This window comes from Puntigrus tetrazona, chromosome 23, assembly GCF_018831695.1.
Source record: "Puntigrus tetrazona isolate hp1 chromosome 23, ASM1883169v1, whole genome shotgun sequence".
NCBI lineage: Eukaryota > Metazoa > Chordata > Actinopteri > Cypriniformes > Cyprinidae > Puntigrus > Puntigrus tetrazona.
This window is the reverse complement of record NC_056721.1, coordinates 13045909-13056141: the sequence shown is the minus strand read 5'-3', so window position 1 is coordinate 13056141 and position 10233 is coordinate 13045909. Positions and strand designations below refer to the sequence as shown.

The 10233-nt window shown below is 37.0% G+C and overlaps 1 pseudogene; it reads right to left on the bottom strand.

Moving 5' to 3' along the window:
• Positions 1–6115: 6115 nt before the first annotated feature.
• Positions 6116–9258, bottom strand: LOC122328566 (annotated as a pseudogene).
• Positions 9259–10233: the final 975 nt, after the last annotated feature.

Genomic DNA, 10233 nt, shown 5'->3' with positions numbered 1-10233 from the left:
GATTTTACGACTTAGACTTTATGGCTTTTATTGTACTATAACCTGCGTCTATGTTGTGTCTCTTTTTGCTAGGTACAGTAATTTAATTTTGATTTGACTGACCATAAAATTTGGTCACAAAATGAGTGTTTTCATGCCTGTAAAACTCTTAAATGTTATATCACTCTGGCTGTCCTAGGTTTCTTTGGTTCATTGAGCTCAATCCTTTTTATTGGACCACTGGCACAGTTATTTGATTGGACGGATTGATTACAAACACTGACTGTGACATAATATTGGACAATGCTTTAGCCTCCAAAAATTCTACATTTTACATATGCAAAACATAGAATATCTGTTCTGTTTAAGTCTTTTCGTGAAACTGTTATTGCAAATTAAATTCAGTTCTGTCAGTTTTGGGGTCTGTGCTCAAATTACAGTAAACAGTAAGTCTGAACAAAACTCAGGCCTAATGTAATCAAGATAATATGTATTACCGAGGCCTATTAAAGCTTGTGTAACAAAAACAAGGCAGGCTGTACAGGATTCTTGGAAGCGGTTGGTTTTCCAGATAACAGCTGCATCTGCTGTGTTTATGTGCTCTTAGTGGAACCCCTGCTACAGGTCAACAAGACCTCATGAATTAAGGCTATCATTCAGATATGTGGGCCTTAAATGAAGTCAAAATGGCTTTATTAAATTAATTCATTTATGATTTACGCTCAAACATTCCCAGTGCTCCAAGTCATGACCTCTTTGGAACAAAATACAAAAATATATTTTTCACACTGCACTGTTCTAAAATTAATGCAAATTTTTTACATTAAACTTTATTTCATTTATTTGCACATTTATTTAAACCAAATAGTTGTTTATATTTTGTAATATGTGTTTCTTGGCAGTTCTACATTTTTAAGAACATGGTTTTGTTTTTTATTTTGAGTTTGTAGATCCATGATGCAACAATAAAGCTATTGAGTTTAAATCTAGACCATCATTCCAGTGATAAGTTTAAAAATGACCTCTGACCTTTTGTATTCATAAACAAGTGACAGGACATCATATGGTCAGGGGTAATTTTCGAGCTGATATGTTGTGCGGCAGGAGATAGTAAACAAATAATGACCTCAGGATAAAGGAACTGAGAAGAAGAGGTTCTTTCTGTTTCATTTAATAGGCATTAGAGTAAACAGTCTAATTTAATTTAATTTAATGAGCAATTATTGGCTGAGGGCAGGAAAACACATTTGTACACTCTCAGACAAACACTCAGCCGAACTGCTGAGACGGTGGTAGAGGTTTTCGCCTTTCTCTTCGCAAGCTTCAAGGACATTTTCTGTGAATGATTTAGAAATGATGACTCTAGAATGCACACAGGATACAGTTGTTTTCTCTTACTGGATGAATATTACTCCAGCCTCACACAATAGTGTTTTTTGTTGGGAATGTGGCCACATGGAACCATGTACAGAGCCATGGGTTCATGCACAACTGGGACAAAAGCGATTTTATTCAAGTGGAGGGAAAAATAGAGATCAGCACATCATTTACAGGATGACAGTAAATGTTTGTGAATAGAGGCTCTTGTGATGGTAATTCATTCAAGAGTATATGCGGCCAAGGTGAGATCATGTTTCTGAGAGAGAATAGAGGGCATGTCACTGCAAATAGGATCACGGTTCACTGCAGAGGCGAACACAGTCTTACTTTGGATGTGGAGAAAAAGGCTTAAACAGCATTAAAGGAATAATAAGAAATTAAAACTCTGTCATCACTTTAATTCCTTCCAAACCTATATGGCTTTCTGCATTGTGTGGGACACAAGAGATTAAGAACATCCTGACTAGTCTCTTATAATGAAAGTGAATGAGGAGCGGACTGTTTAGATCCAAAATAACAAAAAAGCACCATAAAACTATCGTTAAAGTAGCCCGTATGACTACATTTTATAGTCTTTTGTCAAGAACAAACCAAAATGTAAGTCACAATTACTTGGTTTTACAGTCCTTAAGCTGTTCATATGAACTCATCGGATTTATGGACAATAGCAGAGTCAGATTATGTCCCACCACTATGACTACATTGCCTCAACGCTGTCTTTAATAAAGCTTGCAGACAGCCTTGGTAAAATGATAGACTAATTCATTATGTTAAGGAGTAGAATGTTATGGACATTTTTACGAGAAACAAGAGGTTTCTTTTAGGAGCATTGTTTCCAAGAAAGCCTGCTGTGGTTTGGCGGCTGGCTACGAATAAGATGGGCTTTCCCTTCTCAGAGCTCCCACTGAACTGCACTTTGAAGAACCCTCCTGCTGGGGCTATGTCAATATGATCTTTCTGAAAACAGTTTGCTCTGTTATTAAAACTAATTCATGTTGTGTGGTTCTGAACTTATTTGGATCATTTAGTAATAAAGTAATTGTACGTTTGCAATACTGTTTTTTTTTAATCATCAGAGGTTCTTTATAGGCGTCTATGGTTCCATGAAGAAACTTTAATATCCATGGGACCTACCCTTATGAAAATGAAAAAAAGGTTACTATATTTAAACCATGGTAACCACAAATTAACCATGGTTTTGCCACACTAACCATATAATAGTATTTGTATAGCAAACTGTGGTTATATAAATGGTAATCAATATGAAAAAAACATGGTTACTAAATTTTTACTACAATAAAACCATGGTTAATTTACATTCCATTTTTCATTTCAGAATGTCGTTTCAAAAATCGTTCTTCACACTAAGAAAAATGTACAGACATTAATACTACCCCAAATACAATACTCAAATAAACTAAACTACTGTATGCGATTTAAGACGCAGATAATTTCTATGCAAATATTCCAGTAAAATAGTTTTCAAGCTACTAACAAAAGCAGTATATTAAATACAGTTATTGTTAATGTCTCTGTGGTTGTCCTTAAATGTATTTAGTTACCCCTTGAAATTAAAGCTGACAGTCACTTTCTTTGACATTCACTGCACCAAAGCACAATGACCTATAGTGCAAAAATGTTGAGCAGTACTTTGCTTACATAGCAGCAAACTTATCATGCTATCTATTATGACAGCATCACATCATAACAGTCATCTGACAGTAAGTGTCAACGCCAGGTCAAGAGTATTATCCCTGGCACATCTGAATAAACAGGGCACTCAGTTCCATGCTGGTGCAGCTAGCTCTCATGCTAGAGCCACTATTATCATGGCATGCTCCATTGCTAACTGGAAACATTAGTCTGCTGAAACAGCAAACTTTAGAGGGCTGTCAAACTGGTTGTTTAACAAGCAGGTGGTGAGGTCCTTCTCTCCTAAACCTCATTCTGTTTGAGTCTCAGCCCCACTTACCGTCTCCCAGCAACCCAGCACCACAGCCACCAAACATGTCCTGCATACTTGAAAAAATAAATAAAAAGAAGGCAGCCACAATTTATGTGAAGGGATTACGACAGTCGGAAAACTGTCTGCGACACTAAAGAGCTCATAGCGACATGTTCAGCAATTCCATGCCCATGTTTGCCCAGAAAATGACATAGAGTCATGTCGATCCCACTGAAATATGTGCGATTATTAATGTTTTGAGCCCCTCCTACTTCTGGACTGCTCTGAGGAGTCACGGGAAAAAATGTGGGAATTCTAAGGTTGTGAAAATGAACAAGCTTGTGGATTTATAGACAATATTATATAATATCTCAGTAATCTATATATAGAGATCAGTGAGGTCAAGTCAAATATGTAGCTAATTACAATGAATTTTTAATTTATTTTGTTTAGGCTTCTTCCATGTTTCCAACTTAAATTTGTGATATCTTGTAATAATGAATGCCTCTAAGATACAAGTTTCCCAGGTACACTTGTAATGCAGCATGGAGGTCATAGTTGCCATATTGCTGCTCATTAGAATTGAAATCAACAGCAGATGCTTGCATCAACGATTTTGTTCAATTCTTTTCACCTTCTTCACCTACTCAGACAAATAACTCTTTTCACATGCTTTTTTTAAGTATGCATTTTTGGGTGCTGCCTTTATGATATTACCTGAACTACGTTATTATGACCATTATTGTCTTTTAAATGATATGTTACATAAAATAGTATATAACAGTATGGTTTTATAGCTTACATCTGGCAGCTACTCAGCATGCTAGCCTAGGCTATCGTTAACAAAACATAGCATGTTAGCACATATGTACCCTTTAAGTGCACCTGGAAACTCATTTCTCTTTCACTGTTACAATATCACACATTGAAGTCTGAAACATAATATGAAAGTAGTGTAAATAAAACAATTGTATTGTAAGCAATAAACACAACTTACTACATCTGAATTCAAATTGATATCACCTGTTTAAACATGCTACTATACTACTATACTACTTGCAACTATATATACTGTAGACCATAATATCTATATTATATGTATATATTTTTCAAATCAACATGCCACTTACAATGTTCAGTGTAACATTTAGATTTATTAGTTTCCCAAAATGAGTTTCCCAAAACAAGCTTGAAGAGCACAAGCAATACATGTACAGTTGAAACAGGAAAACAGGAAAATTATTCATGATTGTTCCTTTTCTTTTGCAGGTTGGTCCTAATGTTTGAAGTTTTAAGACTGTAAATCCTCACTGTTTAGTGAATGTAACGTTAGCACTTGAGTTAGATGTTGCAAGTTCAGGGTATGACTTTGCTACTCAACTTCAGAAATCCTTACACAGAAAAAGTTTGAAATTGTTGTAGTTCATAATACAAGCCACGTGTTACTGCGGTGAATTGAACTCTGTTTTTTATCACTGTTCACACAGATCGTACATCCAATCATAACTTTTCCAATGTGCCAAAAAACACTGGCTTTTAGATAGGCTCCTGTCTGGTAGGAGAGGCAGAGTGTGAGCCTATGTAGTGTACAATCTATCACAGGGTTGTGACCCTGACTGAAGGGGCAATTAGAGGACAAATGCAGTGCCTTTCTTTGGTTCTCTCTCTTTCAGTCACTGATTGTCTCAGTCTCAGTGTGTCAGGACTGTTGCTGCCTGCAGCTGTTCCCGTTGTTTTCTTTGGGTATAATGAGGCAGTGCCGGTGCTGCAGGTTCTCATGATCTAATAGTTGGAGCGTTCAGACAGAGTTCACTCACTCGCTGCTGTTTTTTGAGGGGAGACCACAGACATTTCCTCTGAATGTCTGCTCTCATGTCCTCAGCTGCTTTTCCTTCATGAACTTTGACGATTGTTGAGGGTCGTGAGAATTTAAATAAGCAAAAAAAAAAAAAGTCTAAAAGAGAAGGTCAAATATTGTTTTATACTCTGTACTAGCTCAAGGTATGGAGGTGATAAATAAGTATTTTAACTACACTACCAGTTAAATGTTTGACCACACCTACTCATTCTTTGTAATTATATTTTATATTTTATTAGGTTTCCGCATGAAAATAATAGTGAAGTCATCAAATTTTAAATAACTGGTGATAAAAGTCAGTAGCTAGTGTGTTTTGGAACCACGCACCACTCATACAATTGCATGGGGCGATTTCTATCAAGGGGGTTTTCTTATATGGGATCTATGGGAATTTATCATGATTTCTACTGAAGAGGACCCCACCCAGAACGAGATTTCTTCCAATAACAATAAATTATTAACACTAAAATGCGATTTGTATGCCCCCCCTCCCCAAAAAAAGTCATATAAAAAGTTCAAATTTAAATAAATGTTAAATACTATTATATGCATTCTACAATGTTAACACTGCTGTGTTGAATTCTCCTGCTCAACAATGCGAAAGTGTCAAAAAAAACAAATACAATGAGTATTTCTGTTCCAAATACACTCCTTTAGGGTTTGTATAAGTTTTTTTCAAATTTGACCCAAGCAGCAACCTTCCGATCTCTCTCATGAAACCAACACATAAGTGACTAAAACTGCAAATTCATCGACTGATCGCAGGAGGCTGGTACCAATGACTCCCTACATAAAAATGAATTTTTTGTAAAGCCTGGTACAAAATGTGGTTTTTGCTAGCTTAGTTTATAGATTATTTTTACGTATGACATAAGGTATAGGTCGCCAACAACAGAGTCCTCTGTCCTGGGCCATTCTCTCAAGCTGGTTCCAGGTGTATTCCATCTTAACCTCTAGGTCCCGTATCCAGGACTGCCTCTTTTTCGTTTTCCCTTGGGGTTCCACCTCAGTGCCTGTCAGGTAACATTGTTTGATGGTTTGCGAAAGGTGTGCCCTATCCAGCCCCATCTTCTCTTCCTGATTTCTTCTTCTGCAGGAAGTTGGCAGGTTCTGTTTCAAAGGTTGGCATTACTGATAGTATCAGGTCAGTTGATAAAGGTCTGAACTTTTGTGATGGTAGTTTTGGTTGTCCTCCAGGTCTCTGGTCCATACAATAAGACTGACTTCACATTGGAATTGAACAGTCGGGTCTTGGTGGTCAAAGACAGCTCCCTAGAGGTCCAGATGTTCCTAAGCTGTATTAAGACAGCTCTTGCTTTGCCAGTCCTTGCCTTGGCATCTGAATCTGTACCTCCCTGTTGGTTGATGTTGCTACCCAAATGATGAAGGACTGCACTTCTTCCAAGGTGCTTCCATTCAGAAGAATTGGTTCTCTACAGCTGGAGTTGATCTTCAGGATCGTAGTCTTGTTCTTGTGGATGTGAAGTCCAACTTGTGATAACGTGGCAGCCACTACATTTGTCTTCTCTTGCATCTGCTGTTGGCTGTGTGAAAGAAGGGCAAGATGGGAAGATGTTGGTGAGTTGTCCTCCATGTATAACCCTGAGAGCCTCTCGGTCTAAACTGTCAAAAGCCTTCTCATAGTCAACAAAGTTGATATACAATGGAGAATTCCTTTCCATGGACTGTTTTACTATAATGCAAAGTGTTACAATCTGGTCTGTGTAGGATCTATTTTGCTGGAAGCCTCCCTGCTCGTCTCACAGTTGTGGATTGATAATGTCTTTCATCCTTTCTGGTTGAAGACCTTCTCTGGAACTGATAGAAGTGTGATGCATATATTAGTTTTTTTTTCAGTTTCAGTCGGGCCACCACCATGTAGTGGTCTAACGCCACATCTGCACCTCTTCTCATTCTGACATCCTGCAGGGTTCTTCTTAATTTCCTGCTGATACAGACATGGTTAGTCTGGTTCTCAGTTGTGTTCTTGTGAATTTGCTTGTGGGGGAAGATGCTATTACCAATGACCAAGTTGTTTAGTGCACACAGATCCACAAATCTCTCTCCTTTCTAATTCATCACTCCCAAAGCTTGGGTGCCTGTTGACTTGTTCATACCCTGTTTGTCAGACCCAATCTTGGCATTGACATCTTTTATGGGAATGGTGATGATGAATGGTCCTTGTCCGAGTAGGTCTCAAGGATCTTCTGCAGTCTGCTGTAAAACTGGTGTTTGTTCTCCTCTTGACTGTCGTTTGTCGGGGCATAGCAGTGGATGACATTCATCTTGTTCCTTTTCTTTTTTGTGTTGAATGTTGTTGTGATAATCCTGGAGCCATGAGTTTCCCATCCAATCAAAACAGCCTGTGCCTGTTTGGACAGCAACTGTGTGTACGGGGCATCACTTTCTTCATGCCCCGAGTACAGCAACAACCCTCCTGTTATCAGTCGTCTTTGCCCAGTTTGGGTCCACATTGTTTCGATGATGCCCAACAAAGTTAGGTTGTTGTTCCTCATCTCGGCTGCTACCTGCACACTCTTTCCTGACTCGTACATTGTCCTGACATTCCAGGTACCAATTTGCGCTATCCTGGAAGACAGGAGGGTAATTGGCTTTGTGGCTGCCTTTCGACTTTTACCACAAAACATCATGGGTTTTTTGTAAAGAAGATCCTTCTTCTCCCAGGGCAGAGTTATCTGTTTTTTTCTGCTGTTGATGTTTCTGTAGCAATTTTACCTACGCCCAGCCCTCCTTTTGCATCCGGACTTAAGACCAGCAATGGCAGAATTATTTTGACACTTGCACACATAAACCAGTTTTCCAAAACCATCTTAAGCTAGCTATGGTTGTTTGTTCTATTGAATTGGTAACAACAGAACATGCGACTATAGTTGCTTTTGGAAAACACACCAGAGCCAGAACATGAGCTCATGACTCTGTAGCTCCACCCACGGGATGCTTTCAAAAGCTTCTGAGTTTTCAGAGAGGAGCAGTACATCAGTATCTTTCTTTTACAAATCTGATAAAACTAGAGACTCTCTGAAGTTATGAAAAAATTAGATTGGCATAAACTGCTATGTCCCCAGTAGTGAACAAAAATGTTCACCATAAAAATAATCAGTGCATAAAATTTAAAAATATTTTTTATTTTAAACAAAACTTTCTTCTTTTAAATATATTAAATATTATTAGCATTAGAAAATTGATAGACAGATATTTAATAAAATTTTTAAAGTCACAAAGAAGCTGTTTTGAGGCAAGCAGAACTGCGACACTAAATATGCAGTGAATTAAAACTGATCTGAAAAGGCACACACCTTAAATGCTGACTATGGGAAAACTGACTATGGGAAAGAAATATCTCATGTCTGTTAGTTCTCCAGAGTAATTGATAGGACAGTGTGATAGCAATATACTCAAACAAATACAAATACATATTGGATTATAGATTGAGTGTTATGTGTTTATTCTTTTCAAAACGTCCAATGTCTAGACAAAGTATTTAGATGTACAAGTTGCTTATTGTTACCTTTTTTATATTATTGTTTACCTTCCTATTCATTTATACTTGAAATTATAAAAAAAGTTTATGAAATGAAACTAACCTACATTAATAAATGCTGTAAAATAATCCATGACAGATTTTACTGTATTGTATAGTGTTACATTATATTTTAACGTTCCAAATCTCATAGTCAATTGAAATAGACAGTATCACATCTTTGTGTGAGGTTTTATAACACATACTGTGTGGAGGTTTAACTAGATGTGCTTTTAACCCCTCTCTCCTTCCTCTGTAATGGAGGGTTCATTTTCTTCAAAGTGACCTCAGGCGTTGTAAAAATATGATGTATTTTCCTGTCGGAGGTTAAGACTTTGGCATTAAGTTTAGTCTGGACTGTTCAAGAGAATGGTTTTCAAATTTCACAGCGACCAACCTGATATTCATGCACTGAGACAAATACAGGATGGGTGAAGATTCTGGGACAGTCTTTGCTCTTAGGGGGGGTTCAGTGTGGAGAGTTTTGTCTAAACCTCCAGACACTCCCTGTGCCGTCAGTGGCACACAAACCACAGCAGCTCTCACTGACGGCATCATCCGCTCTCCCTCCCGTAAATGGCAAGCTTTTCCTGCCTGTCATGCAAGCAGTATGGATGCAGTCTAGACATTCTCTAGTTAGAGCATGTGTCAAATAAGGAAGACTGCGCCTGAGCTAAAGTGAGGTGGACATTACTGAATGTTGCCCAAATGGAAGAAAAAAAAGAAAATTTCAGCCAGATGTTATGAAAAGTACTTTGTGACAGAGGTGAATATGAAGGTTAACAATACACCGGTTTGAAGTCAAAGTAATGTAATCTGTAAACTCTGATGGCAGTGTGGGTGGGCTCTTCATGACTTATTTAAAGCTATTTGATGTTAAGAACATCATCTTAATTTAAACTTAAAGAGGTGTATTATACATGGAGAGAGCAAAAGGTTAGCAATGGCAGGCAAATTACCTGTAATAAAGAATTTGCAATTAGTGTTTTGTTTGCAATTTTTGTCATTCATTGATGGATTGATTGCAAGCGTATGCACTTACTTTTAAATAGCTATCAAAAGTGAAGCATGGTTTTTGCATAATTGTCAAAAATATATATAATGAATGAAGTAATAAAATAATAAAAAGTAATAAAATAATTATAAAAATAAGTTAAATTACTACTATTATTATTATTAATACCTTTATTCAGCAATGATTCTTTTATACTACAAAGCCATTAAATACATTAAAAATGTTCTTTACATTTTCTATTTATAGAACCCTGAAAAATATATTTAAAAAGTTGTTTTACAAAAAAGTTTAAGCAGCACAACTGTTTGCTGCATCGATAATAATAATTGCACGTTGGAAATTTGCACATAAATTTCTGAAGGTTCATGTGACACTGAAAACTGGAGTAATGTTCACTGAAAATTCAGCTTTGGCATTACAAAATAATAAATGTAAATTGTAATATTTACAATATTATAATTTTTCTTTTCTAAATAAATGCAAACTTCATGAGCATTAGAGACCTTACAGGTCCA